Source organism: Ceratotherium simum, chromosome 15 (genome assembly GCF_057802395.1).
Source record: "Ceratotherium simum simum isolate JZ-2026a chromosome 15, ASM5780239v1, whole genome shotgun sequence".
Classification (NCBI taxonomy): Eukaryota; Metazoa; Chordata; class Mammalia; order Perissodactyla; family Rhinocerotidae; genus Ceratotherium; species Ceratotherium simum.
In genome coordinates this window covers 46,882,274-46,903,717 of record NC_141914.1, presented here as the reverse complement: position 1 = coordinate 46,903,717, position 21,444 = coordinate 46,882,274, and the positions used below count along the sequence as shown (strand labels likewise).

Sequence of the window (21,444 nt, the reverse complement as noted above, 5' to 3'; positions counted from 1 at the left end):
GGAGATTAAATCATTTTAATTAAGGCACTAAGCACTTCGGTTTCATGAGCTAAGTAGAGAATTAGTATTTACAAAATTAGGCGTGTGAATCCATGTTCTGCCACTTACTAAGTGTATCTACTAGGGCGACTGTTTCCCAACAGTAGGGTGCTAGAGTAAAATTTATAGGTGAGTCACAGAGGAGCATCACAGGATCTTTTAATTTTTCTAGGGAAATACAAAGATACTCAACATCTGTCGGATGTCTGTTGGACACCGTGCGATCTACTAGCTGAAAGAACTTCGTCGTTTAAACATTAGATTGTACTGCATTCCTTTCGATGATATCATATATTTACGAAGATGGATTTTAAAAGTTTTCTTGATAAAAGCAAGTACCATGCGAATAGCAATGTGGAACAGGAAATGAGGGGGTGGTGTCCACTATGATTTCAGGAATTGAGAAGCTGTGTGACACCCAACAGGGACATGAATCTCATTAGTAAGGAATTGTGGTTATTTAAGAATGAAATAGAAAATATTACTCTCTTCTTTAAAGTTATGTGTATTTTTTTTAAACAGCTACTAAGATTAAGATATAAATACTTATAAAGTAGTTTGGATCTAATTACTAAAAATATGGGACTGTTACCTATTTCATAAATATATGTAATATATATATTAAATAAGCTATAATGAAATATAATTCACATGCTATACAGTTTTCTCATTTAAAATGTACGATTCAGTAGTTTTAACTGTTTTCACAGGTTTGTGCAATCACGAAAATTGATGATAGAAGATTCTCATCACCCCCTCTCAAAAAAGAAATACCATACCCATTAGCAGTCATTCTTTATTTCTTCCCAGCTTCTAGCCCTAGGCAATTACTAATCTACTTTCTATCTCTATAGATTTGCCTGTTTTGGACATTCCATCTAAATGGAATCATATAATATATGGTCTTCTTTCACTTAGCATAATGTTTTCTAGGTTCATTCATGTTGTAGCATGTATCACTATTTCATTATTTCTTACTGAATAATATTCTCTTGTTGTTAGGTACATTTAATTTATCCATTTCTCATTTGATGGGCATTTGAGTTATTTTCACTTTGTGACTATTATGCATAAAGCTGCTATAAATATTTGTGTACCAGTTTTTGTGTGAACATATGTTTTCATTTCTCATGAGTATATAACTAGGAGTAGAATTACTGAGCTGTAACTCCATGTTTAATCATTTGAGGAACTGCCACACTGTTTTCCAAAATATTGCATCATTTTGTATTCTCATCAGCAGTATATCAGGGTTTCAGTTTCTCCACATCCTCGCCAACATTTGTTATTATGTATTTCTTTGGTTATAGACACCCTAGTGGGTGTGAAGTGGTATCTTATTGCGATTTTAATTTGCATTTGCCTAATGGTTAATGATCTTTTAATGTGCTTTTTGGCAATTTGTATGTATTTGAAGAAATATATATACAGATCTGTTGCCCATTTGTTAATTGAGTTGTCTTTTTTTATTGAGTTGTAAGAGTTTTAGATACTTACATATAATCTAAATAAAAGTCCCTTATTAGATATGATTTGCAAATATTTTCTCCTATTCTGTGAGATGTCTTTTTTTTATTTTTTTGATGATATCCGTGGAAGCATAAAAGTTTTTAATTTTAAGGAAGTCTAATTTATCTAGTTTGTCTTTTGGTGTCACATTTAAGAATGCTTTCGCTAATCTGTGATCATGAAGATTTTCTCCTATATTTTCTAACAGTTTTATTGTTTAAACTCTTACATTTAGGTGTATGATGCACTTTGAGTTGATTTTTGTGTACGGTGTGAGAAAGGGATTCAACTTTATTCTTTTGCATGTGAATACCCAGTTTTGCCAACACTATTGAAATGAATTTCTTTCCCTATTGAATTGTCTTGGCTCCCTTGTCAGAAGTCAATTGACTAAAACTGTGAAGATTTATTTCTGAACTTTCAGTTCTATTCCATTGGTTGATATAAATATCCTTATGCCAGTACCATGCAGTCTTGATTTACAGACAAAGTCTGTAGCTTTGTAGTAACTTTTGAAATCAGGAAGTGGAGCCCTCTACCTTTGTTCTTCTTTTTCAAGATTGTTTTCGTTATTCTGGGTCCCTTGAATTTTCATATAAATTTAAGATCAGCTTGTCAGTTTGAGCAAAGTCAGCTGGGATTTTGATAGGGATTACATTGAATTTGTAAATCAATTTGTGGAGTAAAGACATTTAACAATATTAAGAGTTTGAATTCATGAGTGTGGGATGTCTTTCCATTTATTTAGATCTTCTTTAATTTCTTTCAATAATTTTTTGCAGTTTTCACAGAAAAAATTTGTACTAGTTTTGTTAAATTTGTTCCTAAGTATTTTATTAGTTTTGTTGCTGTTGTAAATATGTTTTCTTAATTCCATTTTTGGATTGCTCACTGTTAATGTATAGAAATATTGTTTATTTATTTATTTATTTATTTTGAGGAAGATTGACCCTGACCTAGCATCTGTTGCCAATCTTCCTCTTTTTCTCTTTTTTCTCCCCAAAGCCCCCAGTACCTGGTTGTATATCCTAGTTTAGGTCCTTTTACTTCTACGTGGGATGCTGCCTCAACATGGCTTGATATGCGGTGAATAGGTCCACGCCCAGGATCTGAACCAGCAACCCCGGGCTGCTGAAGGGGAACACCCAAACTTAACCACTGTGCCACCGGGCCGGCGCTATTTATTTTTTTATTTTGACATTTTTATGCTACATCTTTGCTGAACTCCTTTATTACTTCACATAGCTTTTTTTTTGTGGTAAGAATACTTAACATGACATCTACTCTCTTAACGAATTTTTAAGTGTAGTGTACAATGCAGTATTGTTAACTATAGGCACAATGTTGTGTAGTAGATCTCTAGAACTTAATATTATCTTGCATAATTGAAACTTTATACACATTAAATAACAATTCACCATCCCCCCCTCACTCCAACCCCTGGAAACCATCATTCTATTCTCTTCTTCTATGTGTTTGAATATTTTAGATACCTCATTTAAATGGAATCATGCAATATGTTTCCTTCAGTGACTGGCTTATTTCACTTAGCATAATGTCCTCAAGGTTTGTCTATATTATTGTATATGGACAGCTTTGTTTAAGGCTGAATAATATTCCATTGTATATATATACACATTTTCTTTATCCATTCCTTCACTGATGAACATTTAGTTTATTTCCATATCTTGGCTACTGTGAATAGTGCTGCAATGAACATGGGAATGCAAATATCTCTTTGAGATCCTAATTTTAATTCTTTTGGTTAAATATCCTGGAGTGAGATTGCTGAGTCTTATGGTATTTCTGTTTTTAATTTTTTGAGGAGCCTCTGTACTCTTTTCCATAGTGGTTGCACCATTTTACATTCCCACCAACACTGTGCAAGCGTTCCATTTTCTCCACATCCTCACCAACACTTATCTTTTTTTTTTTTTTTTTATAATAGCCATCCTAACAAGTATGAGGTGATACCTCATTGAGGTTTTGATTTGCATTTCCCTGATGATTAGTGATATTGAGCAATCAATGCAATTTCTATCAAAATTTCAATGACATTTTTTTAATAGAAAAAAAAATCCTAAAATTGATATGGAACCAAAAAGACCTCAAGCAGCCAAAACAATCTTGAGAAAGAACAAAGCTGGAGATATCATATTTCCTGATTTCAAAATATATTACAAAGCTACAGTAACAAAAACAGTATGGTACTGGCATAAAGACAGACATATAGACCAATGGAATAGAATAGAGAGACTCTAAATAAATCCTTGAATATATAGTCAGCTGATCTTCAACAATGGTGCCAATAATACACGATGGGGAAAGGATAGTCTCTTTGACAAATGGTGTTGGGAAAACTGGATATACACATGCAAAAGAATGAAGTTGAATCCTTACCTTATACCATACACAAAAATCAACTCAAAATGGATTAAAGACTTAAACGTAAGACCTGAAACTATAAAACTCCGCAAAGAAAACATAGGTAAAAAGCTTCATAACATCGGTCTTGGCAATGATTTCTTGGATATGATATCAAAAGCACAGGCAAAAAAGGAAAAAAGGACAAGTGAGACTACATCAGACTAAAATGCTTCTGTACAAGAAAGAAAATAATGAACAGAGTGAGAAGGCAACCTATAAAATGGGAGAAAAGATTTGCAAACCATATATCTGATTGGGGGTTAATATCTGGAATATATAAGGAATTCCTTCAATTCAATAGCAAAAACCCCAAATAATCCAATTAAGAAGTGAACAAAGGACTTAATAGACATTTCTCCAAAGAAAACACACAAATGACCAACAGGTATATTTAGTTTGCTCTTCTTTTTCCAAGTTCTTGAAGTGAAAGTTTAGGGTATTTATTTGTGATCTTTCTTCTTTGTTGGTATAGGTGTTTATGGTTATAAATTTCCATCTAAGCACTGCTATAGCTGTACTCCTTAAGTTTTGATATATTATTTTCATTTTCTTTTCAGTTATCTCAAGCTATTTTCTAATTTCTTTTTTAAACATTTGTTTATTTAGGAGGGTATTGTTTAATCTCCACACATTTGTGAAAGTTTTTTCCAAGTTTTTTCTGTTACTGATTTCTAGTTTCATTCCATTGTGGTTGGAGGACATACTTTGTGTGGTTTCAATTATTTAAATTTATTGATGCTTGTTTTGTGCTCTAGTATATGGTCAATCCTGAAGAATGTTCTATGTGCACTGGAAAAAAAAATGTATTCTGCTGTTGTTTGATGGAGTATGGTATAGGTGTATTAGGTCTAGTTTGTCATTCAAGTCTTCTATTTCCATGTTGAATTGTCTATTTCTTCCTTCATCCTGTAAGTTTTTACTTCATATTTTTGGGGACTCTGTTTTAAGGCATATATATATTTATTATATTTCGTATCTTCTTGATAGTTTGACCCTTTTATCAATATAAAATGTCCCTCTTTCTCTCTAGTAACATTTTTTTGTTTTAAAATGTATGCTGTCTAATATTAGTATAACCACTCCAGCTTTCCTATGGTTGTTGTTGGCATGATACATATATATAGTCTATCCTTTATTTTCAAACAATTTGTATCTTTAAATATAAAGTGTGTCTTTGGTAGACAGCAGATAGTTGAATCTTGTTTTATCTAGTCCGACAATCTCTATCTTTTGATTGGAGTTTTTAACATTTAACATTTTTGATATACTTGGATTTACATCTGCCCTTTACTTTTCATTTTATATATCGCTCCTTGGTTTTTGGTTCCTCTGTTCCTTCCTTACTTCATTCTTTTGCATTAAATAAACATTTTCTAATGTAACATTTTAATTCCTTGAATTATTTTTTTATTGTATTTTTTGAGTTATTTTCTTTGTGATTTCTCTAGAACTTACCATAAACATCTTAATTTTTTATAATCTACTTCAGATTTATACTTAATTCAGGGAGATATAGAAACATTACCCCTTTATAGCTGTATTTCCTCTTATGCTATTAATGTTATATACATTACATCTATTTGTTTTACAAATCCAACAATATATTGTTATAATTATTTCTTTATATAATTTGGTAGCTTTTAGAGAAGTTGAAAGAAGAAAGGAGAGCAATAGTTATTTATAGTGTTTGTTATATTAACCTTATTTAACATTTCTTGTTCTTATTATTTGTTCCTGTGGATTCAGGTTACCCTCTGGTGTGATTTCCCTGGGCTGACAGTGGTTTTAACAGGGCTCTGTTTGACTCTCTTTTTCAACAATCTCTCTGTTAACTGTCTGCTTCTGTTGGTATCACACCTGGCTGTTAGGCTCCAGTAACTGCAGGCACAGTTTTTGAAGCCAGTCTCTGACTTTGTTCTGATCCCGATAGGGCTCTTCTTAACTGTCATTTTCCCTAGTTCCCTCTAATAAACCAGTTGGCCTGTGGTTTAGCTTATTGCTCTCTTGAAGCTACCAACCTTCTCTTAATTGCTTGCCACTAAATATCCATTGATTTTTAGAGCATCTTTAGGCTTGAACTTCCCTACACTCTGTTCAAAATAAAGTCAATTCCGTTGGGAGAGCTTCAGATCTCTCTGTTATTATGATCTGCTTCTTCCACCAGGCAAATCTCTGAACAACTGCTCAAGAACTGGGAACAGATAATAGTGACTTGCACCTCTTAGAGTGTCATCCCTGCTTTACAAGTAGGGTGCTGTGTGGCATGGTAGCCTTTGATCTTCTCTAGCATGGATCTTCACCCTATAAGTGAGCTGGATCAAGGTCTGTTGGATCCAGTTTTCTTGGCCTGTCATGCCTGTCATAAAAACTCTGTGTTATGAGTGGGGTGTGGATGCATAGAGAGAATCCTTGTCTTCTTGATCACACTTGCCTGGAATTTAGTTTCTGCAACACAGAGCAGGAGGATGGAGAAATGCTGGTGACTGGGCCCTTGTGTAGAGATATCATAGCACTGGTGTGAGAGTTGGAGGGAAAGAGAGCTTTGTCTTCTTGGCCCCATCCACTTGAAGTGGAGTTTCCATTACACTGAGCTGGGAAAAGGGAAGAGAGGAAGCAGATCATGGCTCACGTGCAACAGACTCTTGCTGTTCGTACTGAGATTTAGTAAATTTTCTTGAATAAATGTTTCCTTTTTTTCCTGTACACCCTTAGGACCATTTCCATAAACTTTAAATGGTTGTTTTTTGTAATTTTCACCTGTTATGGTTGTCTCATTGGAGATAGGGTCTGAGAAGCTCCTCATGCTGCCATTCTGGAAGTTGTCCATTACCTATTTCTTTTGGCCTAGGGGCACCACTGAAATATTACTGAAATTCTAAGGATACCATGAACAGAGAAAGTTTGGGAGACTTTATACTAGGAAAAGTTGTTACACTTATCCATATCTCAAAATTTATGTCTTTAAGACAGAGATAATATACACCCCAAACAACAGTTTTAGGATTAAATGAAATACATCTATGAATGCTCCTGACACATAAGAAACCAATAATAAATTTGACTTTTTTTGTGTGTGTGTGTGTGAGGAAGATTAGCCCTGAGGTAACATCTGTTGCCAATCCTTCTGTTTTTGCTGAGGAAGATTGGCCCTGGGCTAACATCCATGCCCATCTTCCTCTACTTTACGTGTGGGATGCCTGCAACAGAATGGCTTGATAAGTGGTGAGTAGGTCCGCACCTGGATCTGAACCTGTGAACTCTGGGCCGCCGAAGTAGAGCGTGGCAACTTAACCACTACGCCACTGGGCCAGCCCGTAAATTAGACTATTTTTTATTTTTGTCTCATATGTTTGTTGTGAGGGTAATGTGTATACTATATGCAAAAATGGTCTGTAAAATGCTGTACTTATTATAGCTTTTAAATATTTTTTCATACTTTGCTCCACTTTGTTCCTTAATTCAACCTGATGATAGAGTTATTGATATAGAGTGTCCTGTTTGTAGAGACACAGGTGAATTTATGCTTCTCATGATATTCAACATATGGATTGTAAGTAGAAACCAGTAAAAGAATAAATGAAAATCTGAATGCCTCTGTATCTCTTCACGTCTGTGATCAAAGTAGAAGCCTCAGTTTGGGGATTAAGACCCGGGAGGCAGTAATGACCCGGTACTGCCCTTGGGAGTATCAGGTCTTCACTGGTCAATACTCACCAGGATTTTCTTGGCTTTGATCATTATTGCCTAATTTGGGTCCTTTTAGAACTGAATGCCAAAGTCCTTGCAGCTTGAGTGTATGAAAGCCTGCTGTTTTTATGACATGGAGAGCTTACTGCATTTCATTTTCTGAATTCATGTCAAACTTTCAAATGTTTTTACTTAGTAGAAGTAGTCTATAGGGTCTTTCTTAAAACACATTTTGTCTGTAAGCTCCAAGAATATTTTCTAAAATATTGTTTGGAAAATAAATTGTTCATTTTTTGGTTCTCATTTCACCAGCAAGAAATTTTCCAACGCTGGTATTCAGAATCTATGATGAGAAAGCTAATAGAACTTTTATTTTGTTTCTTACTGGCAAAAATATAGATCAACAATGCAATTGAGATTATGTTGCAAAGGTTGATATGACATGATGTCTTTGAATAGCCTTTAAGCACTATAAAATACATAGTTACCGTTCAAAACTGGGCGGTAAAATCGAAGAAGTAAGAAAGGGAATAAAGCTGATCATTAGTAATATAAGGGAAAGAGCTATAGGAAGCAGGGAATACAGAGAATAAATAATGAAAAATAAAGAAGAAAATTCAAAAGCCCATATAACATGGATAATAATAATAACATTTGCATGGTTTACAGAGTGTTGTGTATATAGTTTGCCTGTCAGTCCCCCTCACCTAGTCAGAAATCATTTAGCTGAAGAAAGAGAAACCAACACCTACTCAAACTACAACAAGAAAGGGTTAATTTTAATGATCTTGGAGAATAGCGTAAAAGCCATTTGCCAGTAATATCATTGGGGCTCATGGGGGAGTAGAAAGCTGCAGTTTCTTCTCTTTGTCTTTGGGGCATATAGTCTTTTCTCTTTGTTTCTTTCTTTGCACATTTCTTTCATTCACTTCTGCAAACTGGTTATCTTTGCAAGGCCCTCAGTCTCTGCTCTTCATAATTTCATTCCATATATGGCTTTATATTGCCCAAGTAGCAACTTGGACCCTCTTTTGCTGCACATTTCCCCATCTCTTTTTCTCTGTAGCTCATAGACTCAGAATCAGTGACCTAATTCCAAATTCCAGGTAGAGAGAATGTAATTGGCCAAATGTGTTTAAGTTGTCTGCTCTTGGTCTATTTACTATGGCTGAACGGATGAAGTCTCTATTATGTGGGCTGCTTTCACAAGGGTTATGGGTAGAACTGGTTCTCTAAGAAAAAGAAAGACATATTTTCATATCTGTTATGTGCTGTCTAGTAAACTCCTTGAGGGAAGAGATCATGTCCTATTAATTTCTGTCCCCAGTACCTTGGACAGTTTCAAAATGAATATTGAATAAAATATTCAAAGGCAATTTGCATTTCTGCCTCCAGGGGGCAGTGCTATTGACACAAATGAAGTAAATGTTCCGGTCTCTTCTTTTACGATGAATATCATTAAGGTAACTTTTGCTTTGGAACAATGGTTAACCTTTTTGGAAAGTGGACTTCTTTGAGCAAACTTTGAAGACATTTTCCATACCTGGGAATGGAGCAACAATGACAATACCGCCTATCCATTGTTATAGACCAATGATTCCCAAACTATTTTTAATAGTGCATTTATGCTAAAATTTTACGCAGAACATAAATAAATAGAATATATAAAAATGGAATGCATGGTTAGATCAAGTGTAAAACATCAAGCTCTGCCCATTAACTTTCTTTGCTATGTTCATCCTCCAACAAGCACTCTCCTAACCCTAGAGGCACCTCTTATGAAACCCCAAGGGCTCCAGACACTGTGATTTTTAATATGAAAATTTTTTTTGGTGAGGAAGATTGGCTCTGAGCTAACATCCATGCCTGTCTGCCTCTACTTTATATGGGACACTGGCACAGCATGGCTTGATGAGCCGTGTGTTGGTCCACACCCAGGATTCGAATCTGCAAACTCCGGGCCACCAAAGTGGAGCACACGAACTTAACCTCTATGCCACCAGGCCAGCCCTGGACACCATGATTTTTAAACCACTCCTTTTAGCTTAGAAGCAAGGAACTGTTAGTCTAACTTGCTCAATGTTCGAATACATTTATACTTGTAGGTACATAAGAATATGATGCGAAAGATTTTGTGAAGACATAGAAAAGGGTTTTATTGCCTATTTCGTCCCGTTGCTGCAAAATTCTTAGTTGCAAAATTCCAATGTGGAAATTCATTTATTCAATAAACTTTTAGTGAGCACTATTTACTACATTCTGTGCTTGACAATAAAATATGAATAAGACAGGACCTCTGTTGTCATGTGTCCAGAGTCTTCACTAGAATTGTACACAATGAGAATATTTTTATTTCATTACTCTTAATGCAAAACAGATAGCATACTTAGAACCATCAGTGGAAAGGAACTAGCAAATATTTCAGTACTCAGAATAAATTCAGGAGTTCATATTTTTCTACTCTCATCTTTCTCCTGAACCATGGACATAAGACCATTGTTGGTATAAACACAGGCTCTGTTAGTGTTTGTGGTGCTTTTGATTTCTCTCCCATTCTCCACTATGACTTGAAGCATAGATTTCCCAACAAAAATGGCAAATGTCTAAAAAGTTTATAATTTACATTATTAGGTTAGTGTAACAGAATTGTACTAAAAAGAAAATAAATATTAATGCTTATATTGAAAAGTAGCATAGGATTTTTTGGTTGTGAGAATACAATGTTGGAATAGCAAAATATTTTTTATAAGCAAATGTGTTTGTCTAAGCCTAATGCTTCTTCACAGAACTGTAGACATTAGAACTGAAAGGCAAGTTAGGCATTGTGTAGGCATTGTGATTGTAGGCATTGTGATTGCCTACCAAGTATCCTTTCATCACTTCTTAATTTGCAACACAATTCCAGTTTTGTTTAGGGTAGAAATGTGTCCAACTTCAGCTAATGGATCTTAGCCAGTGGAAGTACCATCCTTCTAAAGGGTATTTAGAATTGTTTGAGCATGTTTTAGAGCATCAAGAGGACTAAGAGATAATATTGACATTTGGAGCCCTTGGGTTATAGATGCTGAATGTCCTGGAATATGCAAAACTGTCCTGCATAACAAAGAATTTTCCAGCCTAAAATACTCCTAGGATCTCTAAAAAGAAATGCTGGTTTGACCCAATCCTGCTACCCTCTTTGTCCAGCTTACTTTTTAATTAGTATGGATGTATGACCCTGTTCTGGATAGTGAGATGCAAGGGGGAGTATCCTAGAGGGTGAGTGTAGTGGGAGGATTCAGGAAAAAAAATAACATTTCTTTCTGGTTTAAAGTAGATATTTCTTATTATTTACCTAAGCATGGTGGCAACCTTGCAACATGGAAAACCAAAAGCCATGGCCAAATTTGGAAGAGTAGACATATGGTAGCACCTGGGTGTCTTTTGATCAGCATAACCAACATTTCTTTTAGTGTGAGTGCTAGACTTATTGTTATATGAGGGAAAAAATAAACTCCTTGGTTGTTTAAACATTAGTAGTTGGATTTTTTTGATAGCTACAGTTGAAAACACTCTTGACTAATTCAGCTATCACTTAGTAAACACGTTACTTTATTCCCACCTTCAACCGCTTTATTTTCTCTTTGAAAAAATTGGGAGTCAGGCAGGTGTAGTTACCTTAAAAAAAAGTTACCTAGTTATTTAACGGCAGGCTTGAAGTACACATACATTTTTCTCCATTACTAATCCGGGATTATCAAACTATAGTGTGTTGGATTTTTTTCCTCCCATTTTCTTGAAAAAGAACTGTGTATTTTATAATTGCTTTCATTTAAAATCTAGATATACTTGATAAAAAATAATAAACATACTATGACATTAAAAACAATATTCTGAATGTGTTGTAAAATTTAACCATTCTACATGTTTCATCCTCTAATTTATGAGGGTAATAAAAATAGCCTTTCTTAGCAAGTCTTGCTAAATTCTTCTTCAGCAGATGCAGTAGAATTCAAAGCAGCAGGTTTTAAGCAGAAAAAGAACAAGGCAATTGTTCTAAACAAGTAGACTCTTAAAAAATGAAAAATATAAAATATTTTGAAATGTAAAGGCATTGATCATTTGTCAGTTGCCTACCAAATGCATAATTGAACAAAATTCTAAAATGTTTTGCATGATTTTGACTTTGCAGTAAAAAAATGCACATAGAAACATAAAGCTTCTAGATGATAGCAAGGCCATTATTTTACTGTATACTTAAAATTTCATCCCTACAAGGCAGTTGTTTTATCTTGCAGACAGCCATAAGACAGAAAAAAGTCAGAATATGATAGTTTCTTAGAAAGATAATTAAACAAGCAAGCACTTATATAGAGATTTCAACCTTGTGTACAACATAAAATGTACAATCACTTAAATTTTTCCTGTGCCTGGAGTTCTGTTAAAAAGTAAATATTATGTTCACGGAAGTGTAATATCAATCAGAAGACCTAATGGAGATGAATTTGAAAGCTTCCAATAAGTTGCATAAACTCAGGTTCTTGAAAGGTTTAAGCATGTTTCTTTTTTAATGCCCATTAAAAAGACTGTATGACAGCAAGATACAAGAGTAAGTTTAAGTTGACAAGGTAGTGACACATTATATGCAGAAAAGAAATCATACAATTTTAGAGCTGCAAGAGATATTAGGGATTATCTACTTCAGTGTTCATTATATTATTGAAATAGTTTCAAGGACTCCTTTAAATACAAACAGTGTATCATGGACCCCTGGGTTTCACTTACATTATTCTTATTAAACATAACTTAAATCCGTATGAACTTGAAACTACACATATACATTTTCTAAGCTTATAGCTTTTATATAATCAAAATACAAACAACCAGAAATCCCAATAAATATAAAACCAATAACATTAAAATTAAATTTATTTCATGTAACATATAATGTTATTTTCCTAAAAAGTAATCATTAATATTGAATTTAATACTAGAAAAATAAAGTCTCAGGTAGGGTTCCTTATTTAATCTATTATTATATTTTTGATCTCAGACAGCTTTGTTTATAATCACACATTGATGGTTTTATCTGGCAATGTTTTAATGTTACCCTTATTCTTGAAAGATAATTTTACTGGCTTTATGATTCTAGATAGATACTCATTTCCTCCCAGAATTTCGAAGATATTATTCCACTGTCTTCTGGCTTTCATAGTTGACATTGAGAAGTCTGCTGTCTTTGACTACTATAGAGCTGTCTTTTATCTTTGATAGTTTGAAAATATTCTCTTTGTTTTTGAGATTTTTTTAGTTTCCTTATTGTGTGTCTAGACTTTTATTCATTTTTTATCCTTTTTTAGAATCCATTGTGCTTCCTGTATATATAAATTTATTCCTTTTCATCAGTTATGGAAAATTCAAAGATGAATAGCTCTTGAAATATTGCCTTTCATTCATTCTCTTTCCCCATGACCCCACTTAGATGAGTATTAGCCTTTATATTTGACTTTGAAAATATTTGAAACTCCTTAAATTCTTTATCACTTTCACTCTCTTTGATGCATTATGCGTAATTTCTTTAGCTTTATCATCTGCTTCTTTTACTCTGTATTCAGTTGAGTCTATGCTGGTGTTTGGCCATACATTTCTAATTAAAACAATTATATTTTATTTCTAAGGTACAATTTGTTTTGTTTCAACACTTTTTGGTAATTTTTGATAAGAAAGTGTTGCTATTTTTTTTATGATGCCATAGGATATTTCTGTAAATATATCACACATAGTTGTTCTATTGTGTCTAGCTGTAAATTCTAGTTTATAATTTCCTTCTGCGTATAAATCATTTTTTGTTGTTTCTGTCAAATATCACTCACGGGATCCTGTTTTGGGTGTGTTTGTGAGCTTTATTTATGTGGCTAATCTTAATCTGTGGAAAATTTCAGGCCCTAATTTGAAGATGCCTTTCTTTGGAAAGGTAGAAAGGATTGCATTTGCTTCTGTTGAGAATTTGGGCGAATCAATGGCCTTGGGAAAACTTGGTCCTCCATTAGGGTCCCAACCAGAATCTGGGAGTGTCAAGTTTAATTCTTTCCCTTGCATAGACGTTGCTGGGAGTATCTGTTTCAATTCTCCATCTTATCTTCCAGATTGCTTACTCTATTGGTTTACTTAGTTGTTTGTTTAGCTATTTGAAGGTTTCTCTTACTTCTTCTGAAACCACCAATGTGACAAAAATTATATCTGGTACACGATCTAGTTGTTCTGCTACGGAAATGTCCTGGGGTTATCTAGTTTACTAAAAGGCTCAAAGTGGAAGTTTTCTAGGGTATAGCATTTTTTTGCCCTAAAATTTCTGTTTATAGCAAACAAGGGTAAGACTATAGAAGTAAAATAGTAAAGGCTTCAATTTTTTCAAGTAGCACTACTTTTAAAATAACAACTAAAATTCAATTTGTTCAAATTTATTATTCTACTTGGAATATGTTAACATCTAGTCATTGTAATTCTAGGGTCAATCTATTTCAGTGACCAAAGCTATCATCAAAATATGCTTCCAAAGCTAACCACTTAAGATTAGTTCATTGGTCTCCATGGAACAGCTGAGAAAGCAATCTACCTATTGGCAACAGGCTTGCTTTCCACACTGAGAACATTCTAAGTACATGACCTTAGGCATGTTCTAAGCTCTGGGGTTAAAGAGATTAACAAAGCAAAGTGCATGGCCACATTGTACTTACATTCTAGTGGTGGAAGACAGGCAGGCAATAGCCAGTAAATAAATAAATAGGACAAACCAGAAGTAAGGGCAATGAAGAAAATAAAACTGTGTGAGGTGATAAACAGTGATTGAGAAGGAGTATAATTGACTATTTGGATTGTATTGTAGTGATGGTTTCTCTGAGGATACAGGAATTGAGATGATGACCCAAGGAAAGTGTTTAACAACGACTTCAGCAAGTGCAATGGCCCTAAGGAATAATTGAGCTTGGCATGTTCCCAGTGGAGAGGAACAAACAGAATGTCAGTATGATTGCAGCATAGTGATCTATTCTTTTTTTTTTCTTGCTGAGAAAGATTCACCCTGAGCTAACATCTGCTGCCAATTTTCCTCTTTTTTTGTGTGTGTGAGCCACTGCCACAGCATGGTCACTGACAGATGAGTGGTGTAAGTCCATGCCTGGGAACCGAAACCAGGCCGCCAAAGCGGAGTGCACCAAAGTGAACCACTAGGCCACCAGGGCTGGCCTCATTGTGATCTATTCTTAGGTGTTGTGACATTAAAGAGATGAACAGGAAGGGAGATTTCAAACCATGGTAAAGTGTTTGTTTTATATTTTAAGTGCAGTGAGAAGACCTTCGTTTCAACTAGTTGAATGATTATTTATATTATAATTCCTAATTATAAATTTTATATTAAATTTTGATGAAATTTATAATTATATAAAATTTTAAAATTATGTAAATTATTTTAAAATTATATAATTGCCTAAAACAATCATTATAGTATGAATATTTTAATAAATATTACATTAAATTATATCTCACGTGGATTTTAGAACTACCACTGGAAATTGTTAAACAGATGCCAGAAAAGGGAAGGGAGGTTGTGAACTAGTCAGACAGCTGAAATGATATCTCTTTATTGACTATGTTCATCAAATTGTATATATGGATATTTTATTCCAAGAATCCTTTGGCCTTTCTTTTTGAACAGCTTTATTGATATAAAATGAACATGCAATAAACTACACATATTTAAAGTGAACAGTTTGAGAAATTTTGACATACCTGTACACCTGTAGATCCATCATCACAATCAGGATAATAAGATATCCAATACCCACAAAAGTTTTCTCATGACCTTTTTTAATCCCTCAATCCTGCTCCCCTCTCCAATCCCAGGCAACTACTGATTTGCTTACTGTCATTATTGATTGTTACTATATATTAGAATTTTATATAAATTGAATCACTCAGTATGTATTCTTTAGTCTGGTTTCTTTTACTTAAAATAGTTATTTTCAGAAGTATCTATGTTGTAGCAAGTACCAATGGATTGTTGCTTTTCATTGCTGAGGAGTATTCAATTGTATGGATATACTACAATTTGTTTATCCATTCACCTGTTGATAGACATTTAGATTGTTTTCAGATTTTGGCTATTACAAATAAAGGTACTTTTAACATTTGTGTATAAATCTTTGTATAAACATGCATGTTCATTTCTCTTAAGTAAATACCTAGGAGTGGAGTGGCTAGATCATAATTTTTTAAGAAGCTGCCAAATGGTTTTCCAAAGTAGTTGTACCATTTAATTCCCACCAACAGTGTATGAGAGTTGCAGTTTCTCACCATCGCCAACAACATTTGGTATGGTCAGTCTTGTTAATTCTGGTCAATATTGTATGTATGTAATGATATCTTATTGTCATTTTAATTTTCATTTCTCATTTGACTAATGATGTTGATCATCTTTTCATATGTTTGTTTACTATCCATATACCTTCTCTAGTTAAATATCTGTTCACATCACTTCTTGTTGTTTTAGTCAGTATGCAATATTGTCCTAGTAGCAGATATTACAGAAAAAGAATACTTCATTTTTATTTTTTCTTTTCCTCTTTTAAGATCATTTATTTATTAATCAACCCTCCATTCAACATGAGTTAAACGAGTATCTACCAAGTTTCAAGCACTGGGGATATAATGAAGAGTGAGACGCTGTACCTGCTCTCAATCAGCAGATACAGAAATTGTCAATTAAAATCCAGTGTAACTATAGCGTATTCTCATTGCTTAATATTTTGCAGTTTGTGATTCACTTATGTAGATGCTTTCTATAAGGTTAAGACATAATTATGATATCAAGGTACATCAGATTCTGCCTCAGCTTCCAAAGAGCTCACACTACCCCTGGGAAAGCAGATAGAGAATTGAAAAGTATGGTAACTGAAAATAAATTCCAAGTAAAAAGTGCTAACAATAAATGTCCCTGTAAATATTCAGAGAGGATTTTATGGAGGAAGTTGGACTTCTAGCTTTTAGTAATTAATAAGAAAATGTCAATAAGTGAATAATATGAAGAGATGAGATAAGTGAGGTAAAGAGAAGCAATATTCTTTAAGTTTTTAAAGAGCAAAGAATATGATGGGCCAAGTGGGCTGACTAGTTTCCTGGGAATCATGAGAGTTCAGGATATACAGTGTTATCCTGACCACAGGCATTTGATAATAAGTGGACAGTTTTTGGTAGTTCAATAGGATTTTTAGTTACGTAAGATTATCCTGTAGATTTTATAACCTCAGTTACAGAATAGTGCTCAGATAGAAAGTAAAGAAGACACAGGGCTGAGTATCCCACTGAACATTTATTTATTTTTAATCTTACGGACATCTTTCAAGTATACTTTGCTCTGGAAGTTTTACTTTTTCATTTACTTCATCCTGTAACAGCTAAAACAATATTCTGGAATCCTGGGGAAGTGTGACTCTGGCCTCCTAGGGTAGGAGAACTTTTAAAGTCTGTGCATGCTCTGTGCTGGATTGAACACTAAGTGCTTTAAATTAGAAACTCTCTGGAAGAAGAGAGTCTGCTTTATTTGTCTATCAGTTCAGAATGTCAGAGGACACGGGCTAAGAGATACTGATAATACTTATTCTAATGAAATGGACTGGGAGATATGGAAGCTTCAGGCTGAAGGTCATTTACTCACTAACATATAGCTTTTTTTTTTTAACTTTTTCTCTTTTTTGTGTTTGTGACATGATAAAGTGTTCTAGTGCTATTCACTTACTACAAAAGTGGGTCCTTGGAAGAACAAACTACAGAAATAAATAATTGCCTTTTATGGATTCCTGTTTTCTGCAATTTCAGATACAGACATAAAAAAAGATTATAATCAGAGAGTATTCTACAGTATATTAATATGACAAGGAGATTCTATTATAATTGAATGAAGAATATTCACTTGAAGTAAAAGAGGAATATTTATTGGAAGTGATTTTTTTGTTTTTGATTAGTATTGACACTTTTTGAAGAATTAATTATAAATTCATACAAATAGATTTGTTTATAATACCAAAACCAACCATGCAGGTGGATAAATGAGACAAGGTTAAAGACATACACATACATACGCACACATACACAAACACACAATGTGATTAAAAGCAGATCTAAACTTCAGAGTATAGGGGGGAAATCATTAATTAATGCCCTATGGATTAACTGGATAAAATCAGACCCATTTATTTCATATTTAGTTATCTTCTGAAGAGCATAATTTGTTCTGTGACAAATCTGAGTCTACATATATGCTATTGTCTGGATGTTGTGTCCCCCCAAATTCATATGTTGAAACCTAATTCCTAATGTGATGGTATTTGGAGGTGGGACCTTTGGGAGGTGATTAGATCATGGAAGCAGACCGCTTATGAATGAGATTAGTACCCGTATAAAAGAGGCCCCAGAGAACTCCCTCACCCTCTTCCACCCTGTGACGACACAGAAAAGATGCCCATCTATGAGCCAAGAAGCAGGCTCTCACCAGGCGTCAAATCTGCTGGCACCTTGATCTTGGACTTCTCAGCCTACAGTACTGTGAAAAATAAGCTTCTGTTATTTATAAGCCACCCAGTCTATGGTATTTTGTTATAGCAGCCTGAAAGAACTAAGACAATAACTGATTGTTATTGAATTCTAATATATTTAAGGACAAATTTTCCATGAGAGAAGAATTCTTTTTAAATTTCAGTTCTAGGTTTTGTATACTGTCACAATGTGGGATAAGGTGATAGGTGGGTATGTGATCCAGCTTGAAAGGTCATTCTTTCTTATACTCCAGACAAGCGAAGTGAATTTCCCTGTGATGTTTTGCATGTAACTATTAGCAAAAATAGAACTAGAATTCAGGTCTCAACATTCTTAGTTTAGTGCCCTTCCCATTTCAGTACTCGTCTTCCTAATTCCTACTTAACCCCCACTTCCACTTTTGTAATTCCTCTCTACTTGTTCAACAAATAATTCATTACAGTGTAAAACTTAGCCAAAGGAAGTGCTTGCTATCGGAGAATAATTGGTACTAGTAAAAGGTCAGCTAACATAAACACATATAAGATACGAATAAAAATTTTGTTATAAACCTTCACATTTATGGTCAATTGATTTTTAACAAGGATGCTAAAACAATTCAATAAGGAAAGAATAGTCTTTTCCACAAATGATGCTGGGGCAACTGGATATCCATATGCAGAGAATGAAGTTTGATTCTTACCTCACATCATACGCAAAAATTAACTCAAAATGGATTATAGGCGTAAATTTAAGAGTTAAAACTATAAAACACTTAGAAGAAAACATAAGAATAACTCTTCATGACTTTGAGTTCTGCAATGATTTCTTAGGTATGTCATCAAAAGCACAAGCAACAAAAGAAAGAATAGATAAATTGAACTACATCAAAATTAAAGATTTTGTCCTATAAAGGACACCATAATGAAAATGAGAAGACAATTCTCTGAATGGGAGAAAATATTTGCAAATCATATACCTGATAAGGGAATGTGAAATCATATATCTGATAAGGGAATACGAATATATATATATTTATAATATAAATTTATAATATATATAATATAAATATATATATATAAAACAAATATAAATGTATATATACTTAAAAGTGGGATGTTAGCTGTATTCTGTAATACAGTTAGCTGATAACTGTAATAGCTGCATTTCATTGCATCACTTCCTTTTACTATCAATATAAAAATTCTCTAGCTTAACCTTCTAAGAACTTAAGATTATCCATAATATAAGGAGCCATAGGCAATTTAACAACTGCCACTTGAAAGGGTATAGATAAGTCAGAGATTACAAGTAATTTGTATAGTTTTACTTCTTGTCTTTTCTACCCAGCTCTCCACCTCCCTTTTCTGTCTCTGCGAAGCTATGGATATAATAAATAGAAGAGGCAAAATGGAAATTTGGTTCATTTAGCAAAGTAAAGGCATTTTCCATTGGGGAAATCCCCTAGGCCAAACAGAATATTATTTAAGCTATTGCCACCCACACAATTTATTGCTTGCCAATATGTTTTTCTCTTTGAATTTTACATGCTAGATCCATTGGAGTAACATATCACCTATGAAATCAAAATTTCATGCAAGATGTGCTAAATTTAAATCTGGAAATCTGATTTGAGAAATTTCAATCCTCCTAACCACCTCTTTCCACAACCTTGGCAACAATCTCTTAGTGGTCGTTATGTTTACAACATATAATTATAAATGAATGCCATTTTGCAAATGGTAAAACTTAAGTTTATAAACTTTATGAGTCAAATGCTGAAAAGATATTTTCTGTTTGTAGATTTGTTCTTCAAACATATCTGTTTCTCAAGAGAAACAGAGTTTGACTTACCTTATGTTTGAATCCTTTTTTTAAATGACCTTTTCCAGTTTGCTTGAATTAATAGCATTATAGGCAGTTTTATTGTGTTTAGGACTGTGAATTTAAAGGATTCAGAATTTGAACTTTAGATGAGGCATCTTAGAAATACTGTAGTGGAAAAAGAATTTTTCATATTTGATTTTTCAATCCAACGGGGTGTTTTTTTGCTTTATTTTGCATAGGAGTGATTTTATCTTTTTTAATAAGTACCTTTTTTTTTTTTTTTTTTGTGAGGCAGATCAGCCCTAAGCTAACATCCATGTCAATCCTCCTCTTTTTGCTGGGGAAGATTGGCCCTGGGCTAACATCTGTGCCCATCTTCCTCCACTTTATATGGGATGTCGCCACAGCATGGCTTGACAAGTGGTGCCTCCATGCGCGCCCGGGATCCGAACCCGGGCCGCCAGCAGCGGAGCACGTGCACTTAATGGCTATACCACCGGGTCGGCCCCAGTAAGTACCTTATTTTAATAGATCTTTTTGGATATTTTTTTTGTTGTGGTAGGGAAGCCCTGTTCCTTAATCTGCACTGCTCAACCGAAAATGTCTCCAAACATAATTCAGTCATTCATAATATAGGTTCGAGGTTGTATGTGCTTGATGTATATAATTTATTTGTTCATTTATTTATTTATTTATTTATTTATTTATTTTTTATTTTTTTTTTAAGATTTTATTTATTCATTTTTTCCCCCCAAAGCCCCAGCAGATAGTTGTATGTCACAGGTTCACATCCCTCCAGTTGCTGCACGTGGGACTCGGCCTCGGGTTGGACGGAGAAGTGGTGCCTCGGGGCGCGCCCGGGACCCGAACCCGGGCCGCCAGCATCAGAGCGCGCGCACTTAACCGCTAAGCCACGGAGCCGGCCCCTGTTCATTTATTTAAATTGAGCTTCATTTGCCACAGGTTTTGAGATGTCTTGGACAGAGCATGAAGAACAAGGAATAGAGTAGAAAATAAAGAAAAGATAAAAAAATTACAAATTTACCATTGTAAGGTTATACATATTCATTAGACTTGATAGTAAATTTTCTGGCAGTCAAAGTAAAAAGGGAAAGCTGATCTCTTTCATCATATTCATTGTTATAATTTAAAAAGTATATCCATTTCTATCACTTAATTCTCAGGGAATTTCTCATAGAGAACTTTATATGGGGAATTACAAATGATATGGTGATGGAGTTTTTGTAGTGATGAATTTCTTTGATTAAAGAAGGCCTAACATTGAAACAACTCCAGGAGGATGATTTGGGGTTTCTAAAAGTAATATAATCCAAATTAGTCTTCTGGTGGTTTGGCTTGATCCAGGGAAAGAATGAAGAATATATAGAAGAGTGGCTAGATTTTAGT

The 21,444-nt window shown here is 34.1% G+C and overlaps 1 protein-coding gene across 5 annotated transcripts in view; it reads left to right on the top strand.

Moving 5' to 3' along the window:
• NAALADL2 (N-acetylated alpha-linked acidic dipeptidase like 2) overlaps positions 1–21,444 on the top strand; it is a 1,131,941-nt gene that overhangs the window by 62,057 nt on the left and 1,048,440 nt on the right. The window lies entirely within an intron of this gene.